Source organism: Lepidochelys olivacea (assembly GCF_965140295.1).
Source record: "Lepidochelys olivacea isolate rLepOli2 genome assembly, chromosome: 24".
Taxonomy (NCBI): Eukaryota; Metazoa; Chordata; order Testudines; family Cheloniidae; genus Lepidochelys; species Lepidochelys olivacea.
The window spans coordinates 2,172,629-2,184,477 of NC_140434.1; the positions used below are offsets into that span (position 1 = coordinate 2,172,629).

The 11,849-nt window shown below is 45.2% G+C and overlaps 1 long non-coding RNA gene across 1 annotated transcript; it reads right to left on the reverse strand.

The window, feature by feature from the left end:
- Nucleotides 1-6,020: 6,020 nt before the first annotated feature.
- Nucleotides 6,021-7,703, reverse strand: LOC311512738. The gene is made up of 2 exons (XR_014709550.1): nt 7,662-7,703; nt 6,021-6,990 (listed from the first exon to the last, which is right to left on the reverse strand). It is a non-coding gene; the product is annotated as an uncharacterized lncRNA (long non-coding RNA).
- Nucleotides 7,704-11,849: the final 4,146 nt, after the last annotated feature.

Here is an 11,849-nt window from a genome sequence, read left to right on the forward strand (position 1 = left end):
TTGCGAGGGCTTTTATACAGGTTGTTAGATGGCCTGGAGAATCTGAGACACCCTTTTGCTTGAGGTCTTAATTAGTCAGAAAAACATTTTGCTGTGCACGTCACTCCTTCAGTGGATATAATTGGTTGCTTCAATCTTCAGGATTGTTGTTTTCTACCTCACATGGTTTGGCATGCATATGACACACTGCAGGTTTCCTTCATCTTAAAAGTTTTCTGAGACAAATTCATTTCTGGTGTCCTTCTAGTGCTTCCACCATAGTTACTCTGGGAATGAATTGGGAGCTTATTAAGAGCTGTATCTGTTGCACAATCTCCTGTCACATAGAGGACTCCAATTTGATCCTTTAAAGCGACCCTGATATGTGTTGGTATGTACTGGGGGCCAAGGGCAGTTCCCCCCATGGAATTTGCAAGGAGGACGGCACATTGAGGCCCTGTGGCTTGAAATTTCCCTCTGTCAGACGGACAGTTTAAGACCTATGAACCACTGAAGTCCCACTTACAGTTCCAAAAAAGATCGTAACAGGGACCTGAGATTTGCACCGGCCTTTGTGCTGACCCTCTGCTTAGGGGCGTGTTTCCCCTCAGATTAATTAAAAATTCAATTAGTTATGGCACCAGTGCTGTGGGATGAGGGTGATCACCATGGCAGAAGCTCACTGTGCTTCCTCTTGCAGGGCTGCTCTTGGTTTGAGGTGAGGGCTGGTGGTGGGTGAAAACAAGTTATGTTTGATAAAGGCTTTGAGATAAACCTTGGAACGTTTCTGGCATCAGTCACATGATCTGCATCCAATAACAGCCAAACACAATTGTTGTCTTGCATGAAAAAGCAGCGGATAAAGTCTCAGATGAAAGACAGGAAAGCTGGAGATGTCCTGAGGTCCCTTCCAACCCTGATATTCTATGATTCTATGATTCTATGTGGCTTTCTTAGCTACGGCTATGGGCTGAGATCAGACTTATTTAAAATCTGATCAGTTTAAGGCATGCTGGAAGACCCTGAGCTTAGAATCATAGAATATCAGGGTTGTACGGGACCTCAGGAGGTCATCTAGTCCAACCCCCTGCTCAAAGCAGGACCGATCCCCAATTAAATCATCCCAGCCAGGGCTTTGTCAAGCCTGACCTTAAAAACTTCTAAGGAAGGAGATTCCACCACTTCCTTAGGTAACGCATTCCAGTGTTTCACCACCCTCCTAGTGAAAAAGTTTTTCTTAATATCCAACCTAAATCTCCCCCACTGCAACTTGAGACCATTACTCCTTGTTCTGTCATCTGCTACCACTGAGAACAGTCTAGAGCCATCCTCTTTGGAACCCGCTTTCAGGTAGTTGAAAGCAGCTATCAAATCCCCCCTCATTCTTCTCTTCCGTAGACTAAACATCCCAGTTCCCTCAGCCTCTCCTCTTAACTCATGTGTTCCAGTCCCCTAATCATTTTTGTTTCCCTCCGCTGGACTCTTTCCAATTTTTCCACATCCTTCTTGTAGTGTGGGGCCCCAAACTGGACACAGTACTCCAGATGAGGCCTCACCAGCGTTCAATAGAGGGGAACGATCACGTCCCTCGATCTGTTGGCAATGCCCCGACTTATACATCCCAAAATGCCATTGGCCTTCTTGGCAACAAGGGCACACTGTTGACTCATATCCAGCTTCTCGTCCACTGTAACCCCTAGGTCCTTTTCTGCAGAACTGCTGCCGAGCCATTCGGTCATTTGACCGCTTCCCCCCATGCCTGCTTGGAGCAGCAGGGCTTGGGTGGGTTCAGGCTTCAGTTCCTCCTCTTGGGGTCATGTAGTAATTTTTGTCAGAAGGGGGTCATGGTGCAATGAAGGTTGAGTATCTGTGGTCTAGATATTAATTCCTTGTAAAGTGGCGCTGTTACTCAATACAAGGGTGTCTTTCAGGAATAAACTATCATTATCATCATAATTCAATACTTTAGACATCAAAAGCCTTAATGAGTGTTTGCGAAGAGGGTTGCTATCCAGTGTGTCAAGGAAGTGGAACATCCATGACAAGTGATATTGTCCCTGTTATCTACGTGGATAAACACAGGCACATTGAGAATAAGGTCTAACAGGAAATGAGTTGCAGAGACAGAATTAGACGGATTAGTCTTGAAAACACGTGCTTCCCATTGAGCCTGGACCCTGTCAGGCCCTTCACATTTTTGGATTCTAAACGTATGACAAAGAGGAGAGTAATACATAGAGCAGTGGTTCTCAAACTGTGGGTCAGGACCCCAAAGTGGGTTGCGACTTGCTAAGGCCCAGGGCCAAAGCCGAAGCCAAAGCCAGAAGGCTTCAGTCCTGGGTGGTGGGGCTAAGCCTATAGGCCTCTGCCCTCGGGCTTCGGCCTTGTCCCTGTGGCCTGGGGCAGTGGGGCTTTCGCTTTGCCCCCGCCCCCACACCGCAGGTAGCAGGGCTTGGGCGGGATCAGGCTTCAGGCCGACCTCCTGTGGTGCTGTCTTAATTTTTGAGAACCCCTGCCATAGAGAGACGCATTCATGAGTTCTTTTTTTGTTTTGTTTTGACAAGTTTCTGGAGGAAACATCTTCTGATTCTTCTGCATGGGAGTGAGGAAACTTTATATTGGAATTCTAACTTCAAGTTGACTATCCTACACCGCCTATTACGAACTATGTAACTGACATACTCAGCAAAAAAAATGTGGAACAAGTGAAGGGTCCATGTTGCTGGAGGTGGTGGAAAAATGTTTTGAGGCAAACGAGGCTGGAGTTAAGATTTTGTTTGACAATAACAGCTGGATTTTTCACAGGAAGAGACATGTGTCTTATCACTGCAGTACTTAATATTTGAATTATAAATAGCAGTTTATAATCTTAAGCCACCAATGAACATGTATGTAATTTACATCCTGATCATTCCTTTGGCAAATTAGTATCTCCATGTACAAAGAAGGCAAAACTGAAGGGGATCAGCACATTATTTAGTTGGTCTTTGTTTATGCTTAGATCAGAAGAGAATTTGTCCAGAAGTTTGCCAAACAAAACAAGAATACGATAGAGTCGCCGTAATCATTAGAGTCATGTAAATTGCATATGAGGAAGCCCAAAACACGAAATGTTATTAACAAAACACTTGATTAACGTCACGTAATGAGGTCAACTAATGTTCAACCCAGAGAGTAGCGTGTGGCATGAGAAATCGGACTATGTGGTTTTATTGCTGTCTCTGCAACGGACTCTTTGGGTGACCTTCTGCACAGTTTATTTGCCTCTGTTTATTTGCATAGACAATAAGGATAAGAACACTCGTGTCAGATGGTAAGTGGTAACTGAGGATACCAACCACTTCACAAACAGTCATTAAAGTTCTATATATGCAAAATGTTGTATGATTACAATGTTGATGTTTTGTTCATAGAAGATGCCCATGTTTGAGTAATAGAGTCACTTCAAAAATGTATTTCAGTGGCTCTCATTTCTAGGCCTTAGTCAGGTCATGATTTCTCGCTTCAGAATTTGTAGCTGTGTCGATTTTCATTCTATAGCAGCTAGGTGTTTCTCTTTTCTATAAAATTCCATTGTATAGTTATTGAGCCAGCTGTAAATCGTTCCGGCTCTGTTGACTACTGGAACTATTCCCGCCGGAGAAAGACCTGGAAACACGACCTCCAGGTGGTGAGAGTATGCATTCTCCTAAACTCATTCCACAGAGGTCTCTTGCTTGGTCCGTGATGCCTTTTCTTCATCTTCCCGTGCTTCACTTGGGCTCTCTTGGCCGCACTTTCCCATAAGATCTCCCTTCTCTTAGCTGCTCATGGACGGAGATGTGGTTGCTGAGGTGGTATAGATTCAAGATTGTAAGTCCAGGCCTTTATAAAACACTGTGCCACCAACCCCGAACACAGTCAATGAGCAGCGCTGGAAGAAATAGTACGGTGTGCTTCTGCCATGATTCTCTCCCATTCATTTCAGGTTGCATTAGATTAGATGCATTATGGGTGGATGTGCAGAGTATTCAGAATACAGGCTCCCTGAAATTGCAGTGCTTAATGGCAGAATATCCCAAACCAATATCAGCATGGATTTGAAAGACCAGACTGGATTGTTGTACATGTTACTGATGCTCAGATCCACCGCTGAATTTCCCTCAGATTCATTCCCACTTCCCAATGAAGTCAGGCATTAAACCATGACTGAAAAGGTCGAGCTGTTCCAAAGAGAAGGGTTACCGAACACCCGACTGGCGTTAGTTGGTACTAGCAGGGGAACCACAGGGTAATACCTCCTCTGATTTACAGCCTCTTGCCGGACCTGATTCTCTTCTAACCAAGGGCTCCTTGGGACTTAAGTAGTGCCCAGGCACTGGGTCCCTGCGCAGGAGTGAATTGTTACCGACAAGGCCAGATTTACCAAGTGTTTAGGCACCTAACTCACAGAGGCGGCTAACTGAGGAATGCAGCAGAAACGAAACCAGAAGACTGATCTCATGATGCAGAATCCTATGGCTGGCCGGAGGCTGAATTGGTGTAATATCATCCCATGTCCGTGTCCTGGTTTTTCTCCATCTCTCCTGTGCTTCTTGTGGGCTACATCATCTGCATTTTCTCAGACGACCTCAGTTCTCTTAGGTGCTCGTGGATGGAGATGTGAGTGCTGAGGTTGTAACTGCAAACCCTTAGAAAGCCCTGTGCCACCAACCTTCAATTCAAACAATGAGCAATGCTACAATTAACAGAAGTGTATGGTTCTGCTTTGATGATCACCCTAATAAGGGAGGTGTATTGAGAGATGATTTTGTAATCCCGATAAAGTGAAATTTACCCCAGGGCAGAACAAAAGTCGATGCAAACTTACATCTGAGAAGAGCTATTTTGAAAGCTAGCGTGGTTCAAAGGCCTGGTATTGCCCTTCTGCCAGGGGTGAAGAGTTGCTAGGGGGAGCAGGGAGTCTGTTCTGTTTGTGAGCTCCAGGGGACCCTTAAAGGGGTAGACAGTTCTTGGACTTGTAGTGTGGGACAATCGGGACCACAGAAGGGGTGGAGAAAAGTTGGTGACCCGACTGGAGAGCCACGTTAGCAGGCAGGAGAAGGAGAGTGAGAAGCTGGTGCGTACCCTGGGCAATCCAGGCACAATGGTGTGTGCCGTACCCTCGAGCAGTGGTAGATTGAGACGGACTTATTCCATTCTGTTTGGCAGGGATATAAACTTTCCTGCCTCAGGGCATTAGCCAATAATGAAGAATAGGTCTGAGTAATTAATAGAAATGAGTCAGAAACTTCTCCTATGGGCAGGTTATCCCACAACTGCCTTCTGCAGAGTTTCTTGAGCCTTCCTCTGAAGCAGCTGTTGTTGGTCACTGTCAGAGCCGATGAAGTGAGCTGTAGCTCACAAAAGCTTATGCTCTAATAAATGTGTTAGTTTCTAAGGTGCCACAAGTCCTCCTTTTCTTTTTACGGATACAGACTGACACGGCTGCTACTCTGAAACCTGGACTAGCTGGGTCATTGATTGGGTCAAAGTGGAAAGTCTTGTGTTTCTGTATTTCAAAGAATGTGGCCATATTACGGGTCCCATATTAGAGGGCAAAGGTATATTATCTTTAAATCACATGTACGGCCGGAGAGCTGTAAGTCATCACACCAGCAAGACATGAGGGGGTTTCCATGGAGGGGTAACAGAGTCTGAGGAAATAATCAGAAAGGCTGGGAGTCTGGAAATTGTGAGTTTTAATCCCGGTTTTGCCAGGGCCTGACTGTGTGAACTTGAGCAAATCACTTCCCGCAGCTGTGAGCAAATCCCTGGCTGCCTCTGTGCCTCAGTTTCCCTAGCCGTGGAAGTTAACAAAAGCAGAGAGTTGTGTCGCAGAGGAGGTCTGAGGAGTAATGAGTCAGTGTTTATGCATCAGTCAGTTGTTCAGAAGCAGTGCCCAGGCATTGGTTCCCTGCGCAGGAGTGAATTGTTACCCACATTTACAAAGTATTTGGCATCTAACTCATAGATGTTTGTAAAATGAGGAATGGACCAGAATGGAAACCAGAGGATTGCTATCGTGTTTCAGAATCCCTTTAATGCTAATCTGATAGGATTACATAGGAACAGACCGAATGCAGAGTAGAAAATACATTGCCAGGTTTTCCAGGATTACAACAAATGAACTGCTCCCAGGTGATGCATTTCCCATCAGATGTTCTTCTTTCTTTGGTGCCGCTGTAGAGTGTGACAATCAAATCCTGTTTGCAGCCATTTTCAGTTAATTGTGTTATCCCAGCCCCAGTCTAATTAGACAAAGCACAATATCAGGAGAGGACTAAGTTCTTTCTCTGTTATACATCTTCTGTAGCAGTGTTGAAACTGGAAACAAATGGTACATATTTATGGAAAGGCTAGAAAACATAGGCCCTAATTCTCATTGACACTTACGTCCCAGGACGTTGGTTTGTAAAGAGCCTTCGAGTGAGTGTAAATATCATTTGTATGAACTCACAGGCCCCTGCTGCATTGACACTGTCAGAGAGGCCGAAAGGGGCCATGATGGAGCTGAGATTCGGGCCGTCAGATAGCTAGAGTAAAGGAGAGAGTATGGCGGTATTAGAGGAAACTGTGCTAAAGTGTCCCCTGGCACATAGAAATCTGGTGCAGGTTTCCTGCGGTGCTGAGAACTCACAGCTCCCTTGGGAGTTGTGGGCACTCAGCATTTCCCAAAGCCATTGTCCATGAGCTCAGCCGTGAATCGGTATCTTGCTTTTCGTTTGTTGGTTGTTCCTTGTTCCATGGCTATTCCTCCTCAGCGAAACATGGATACAGGTTTGTGGGGCCGCAGGGATAGGGGTGGGGGTAGCAGCAGGGGTAGGGATAGGGGTAGCAGCACTTGAATGGCTTTTTCCAGCAGCATGGCGGCCAGTGTCCATAATCGCCTCCGTAACCGCTTGAGTCCCCATAACCCCACGGTTTACAGCACCAAGGTTTGCAAATCTTTTTTTGGTGGTGGAACAACATCTCCATGCGTTGGAACTAAACCTGAAACACACAGAAAGGAAAAGAGTCACCATAATGCCTTAGAGCCAGTGGAATAAACGGGTCAAAGCTCAGTTCCCATTGAAATGGGGGCCACATAGAAAGAGAGAGCGCGTGGTACTTTGGCTTCTAAAGCTTGCGAGTCAGCAATACTTGACCATGTATGTATGAAAAATATTCTTCGTCAGTACAAAACGTTAAGGACCAGAGCCCGAGCCAGCGGAAATCGCCACTGTTCAACGGAGATGAATGGTGCTAAGCTAACTTACACCAGCTGGGGATCTGCACCTATCATTGCTAGCAGAGCACATAAGAACAGAGAAATTGCCGAACTGGTTCAGAGCAGAGATCCATCTAATGTAGCAATCTGCCTGAGCTGCTGTTGAATTAAAAGTGGTTTATGAGCTTTTTCAAAGCTGCCAAAGGGATTCGAATGCCTGTTTCTTTATGAAAATAAACCTGAACTTGTGTCCCAAATGCCTGTGTAGTTCTGCAAAAAATTGCCACCCTCGCTTTATACCATGAATCCACCAATGCCTGCAACTTAATAATCAAGATTTTTTCGTGGAAACTCCCGTAAGATAGACAGTAATTGGAGTCTATATGCAAAATTGAAATGAGCACTAACGAGACATCTGGATAGCTATGGAGAGATTCAGTGAAATCGCACTTACCCAGCCCACTGAGGAGGAGACGTCAAGAGAAGCGGTTAAAGAACCCTGAGTTGCGAGGGCTTTTATACAGGTTGTTAGATGGCCTGGAGAATCTGAGACACCCTTTTGCTTGAGGTCTTAATTAGTCAGAAAAACATTTTGCTGTGCACGTCACTCCTTCAGTGGATATAATTGGTTGCTTCAATCTTCAGGATTGTTGTTTTCTACCTCACATGGTTTGGCATGCATATGACACACTGCAGGTTTCCTTCATCTTAAAAGTTTTCTGAGACAAATTCATTTCTGGTGTCCTTCTAGTGCTTCCACCATAGTTACTCTGGGAATGAATTGGGAGCTTATTAAGAGCTGTATCTGTTGCACAATCTCCTGTCACATAGAGGACTCCAATTTGATCCTTTAAAGCGACCCTGATATGTGTTGGTATGTACTGGGGGCCAAGGGCAGTTCCCCCCATGGAATTTGCAAGGAGGACGGCACATTGAGGCCCTGTGGCTTGAAATTTCCCTCTGTCAGACGGACAGTTTAAGACCTATGAACCACTGAAGTCCCACTTACAGTTCCAAAAAAGATCGTAACAGGGACCTGAGATTTGCACCGGCCTTTGTGCTGACCCTCTGCTTAGGGGCGTGTTTCCCCTCAGATTAATTAAAAATTCAATTAGTTATGGCACCAGTGCTGTGGGATGAGGGTGATCACCATGGCAGAAGCTCACTGTGCTTCCTCTTGCAGGGCTGCTCTTGGTTTGAGGTGAGGGCTGGTGGTGGGTGAAAACAAGTTATGTTTGATAAAGGCTTTGAGATAAACCTTGGAACGTTTCTGGCATCAGTCACATGATCTGCATCCAATAACAGCCAAACACAATTGTTGTCTTGCATGAAAAAGCAGCGGATAAAGTCTCAGATGAAAGACAGGAAAGCTGGAGATGTCCTGAGGTGCCTTCCAACCCTGATATTCTATGATTCTATGATTCTATGTGGCTTTCTTAGCTACGGCTATGGGCTGAGATCAGACTTATTTAAAATCTGATCAGTTTAAGGCATGCTGGAAGACCCTGAGCTTAGAATCATAGAATATCAGGGTTGTACGGGACCTCAGGAGGTCATCTAGTCCAACCCCCTGCTCAAAGCAGGACCGATCCCCAATTAAATCATCCCAGCCAGGGCTTTGTCAAGCCTGACCTTAAAAACTTCTAAGGAAGGAGATTCCACCACTTCCTTAGGTAACGCATTCCAGTGTTTCACCACCCTCCTAGTGAAAAAGTTTTTCTTAATATCCAACCTAAATCTCCCCCACTGCAACTTGAGACCATTACTCCTTGTTCTGTCATCTGCTACCACTGAGAACAGTCTAGAGCCATCCTCTTTGGAACCCGCTTTCAGGTAGTTGAAAGCAGCTATCAAATCCCCCCTCATTCTTCTCTTCCGTAGACTAAACATCCCAGTTCCCTCAGCCTCTCCTCTTAACTCATGTGTTCCAGTCCCCTAATCATTTTTGTTTCCCTCCGCTGGACTCTTTCCAATTTTTCCACATCCTTCTTGTAGTGTGGGGCCCCAAACTGGACACAGTACTCCAGATGAGGCCTCACCAGCGTTCAATAGAGGGGAACGATCACGTCCCTCGATCTGTTGGCAATGCCCCGACTTATACATCCCAAAATGCCATTGGCCTTCTTGGCAACAAGGGCACACTGTTGACTCATATCCAGCTTCTCGTCCACTGTAACCCCTAGGTCCTTTTCTGCAGAACTGCTGCCGAGCCATTCGGTCATTTGACCGCTTCCCCCCATGCCTGCTTGGAGCAGCAGGGCTTGGGTGGGTTCAGGCTTCAGTTCCTCCTCTTGGGGTCATGTAGTAATTTTTGTCAGAAGGGGGTCATGGTGCAATGAAGGTTGAGTATCTGTGGTCTAGATATTAATTCCTTGTAAAGTGACGCTGTTACTCAATACAAGGGTGTCTTTCAGGAATAAACTATCATTATCATCATAATTCAATACTTTAGACATCAAAAGCCTTAATGAGTGTTTGCGAAGAGGGTTGCTATCCAGTGTGTCAAGGAAGTGGAACATCCATGACAAGTGATATTGTCCCTGTTATCTACGTGGATAAACACAGGCACATTGAGAATAAGGTCTAACAGGAAATGAGTTGCAGAGACAGAATTAGACGGATTAGTCTTGAAAACACGTGCTTCCCATTGAGCCTGGACCCTGTCAGGCCCTTCACATTTTTGGATTCTAAACCTATGACAAAGAGGAGAGTAATACATAGAGCAGTGGTTCTCAAACTGTGGGTCAGGACCCCAAAGTGGGTTGCGACTTGCTAAGGCCCAGGGCCAAAGCCGAAGCCAAAGCCAGAAGGCTTCAGTCCTGGGTGGTGGGGCTAAGCCTATAGGCCTCTGCCCTCGGGCTTCGGCCTTGTCCCTGTGGCCTGGGGCAGTGGGGCTTTCGCTTTGCCCCCGCCCCCACACCGCAGGTAGCAGGGCTTGGGCGGGATCAGGCTTCAGGCCGACCTCCTGTGGTGCTGTCTTAATTTTTGAGAACCCCTGCCATAGAGAGACGCATTCATGAGTTCTTTTTTTGTTTTGTTTTGACAAGTTTCTGGAGGAAACATCTTCTGATTCTTCTGCATGGGAGTGAGGAAACTTTATATTGGAATTCTAACTTCAAGTTGACTATCCTACACCGCCTATTACGAACTATGTAACTGACATACTCAGCAAAAAAAATGTGGAACAAGTGAAGGGTCCATGTTGCTGGAGGTGGTGGAAAAATGTTTTGAGGCAAACGAGGCTGGAGTTAAGATTTTGTTTGACAATAACAGCTGGATTTTTCACAGGAAGAGACATGTGTCTTATCACTGCAGTACTTAATATTTGAATTATAAATAGCAGTTTATAATCTTAAGCCACCAATGAACATGTATGTAATTTACATCCTGATCATTCCTTTGGCAAATTAGTATCTCCATGTACAAAGAAGGCAAAACTGAAGGGGATCAGCACATTATTTAGTTGGTCTTTGTTTATGCTTAGATCAGAAGAGAATTTGTCCAGAAGTTTGCCAAACAAAACAAGAATACGATAGAGTCGCCGTAATCATTAGAGTCATGTAAATTGCATATGAGGAAGCCCAAAACACGAAATGTTATTAACAAAACACTTGATTAACGTCACGTAATGAGGTCAACTAATGTTCAACCCAGAGAGTAGCGTGTGGCATGAGAAATCGGACTATGTGGTTTTATTGCTGTCTCTGCAACGGACTCTTTGGGTGACCTTCTGCACAGTTTATTTGCCTCTGTTTATTTGCATAGACAATAAGGATAAGAACACTCGTGTCAGATGGTAAGTGGTAACTGAGGATACCAACCACTTCACAAACAGTCATTAAAGTTCTATATATGCAAAATGTTGTATGATTACAATGTTGATGTTTTGTTCATAGAAGATGCCCATGTTTGAGTAATAGAGTCACTTCAAAAATGTATTTCAGTGGCTCTCATTTCTAGGCCTTAGTCAGGTCATGATTTCTCGCTTCAGAATTTGTAGCTGTGTCGATTTTCATTCTATAGCAGCTAGGTGTTTCTCTTTTCTATAAAATTCCATTGTATAGTTATTGAGCCAGCTGTAAATCGTTCCGGCTCTGTTGACTACTGGAACTATTCCCGCCGGAGAAAGACCTGGAAACACGACCTCCAGGTGGTGAGAGTATGCATTCTCCTAAACTCATTCCACAGAGGTCTCTTGCTTGGTCCGTGATGCCTTTTCTTCATCTTCCCGTGCTTCACTTGGGCTCTCTTGGCCGCACTTTCCCATAAGATCTCCCTTCTCTTAGCTGCTCATGGACGGAGATGTGGTTGCTGAGGTGGTATAGATTCAAGATTGTAAGTCCAGGCCTTTATAAAACACTGTGCCACCAACCCCGAACACAGTCAATGAGCAGCGCTGGAAGAAATAGTACGGTGTGCTTCTGCCATGATTCTCTCCCATTCATTTCAGGTTGCATTAGATTAGATGCATTATGGGTGGATGTGCAGAGTATTCAGAATACAGGCTCCCTGAAATTGCAGTGCTTAATGGCAGAATATCCCAAACCAATATCAGCATGGATTTGAAAGACCAGACTGGATTGTTGTACATGTTACTGATGCTCAGATCCACCGCTGAATTTCCCTCAGATTCATTCCCACT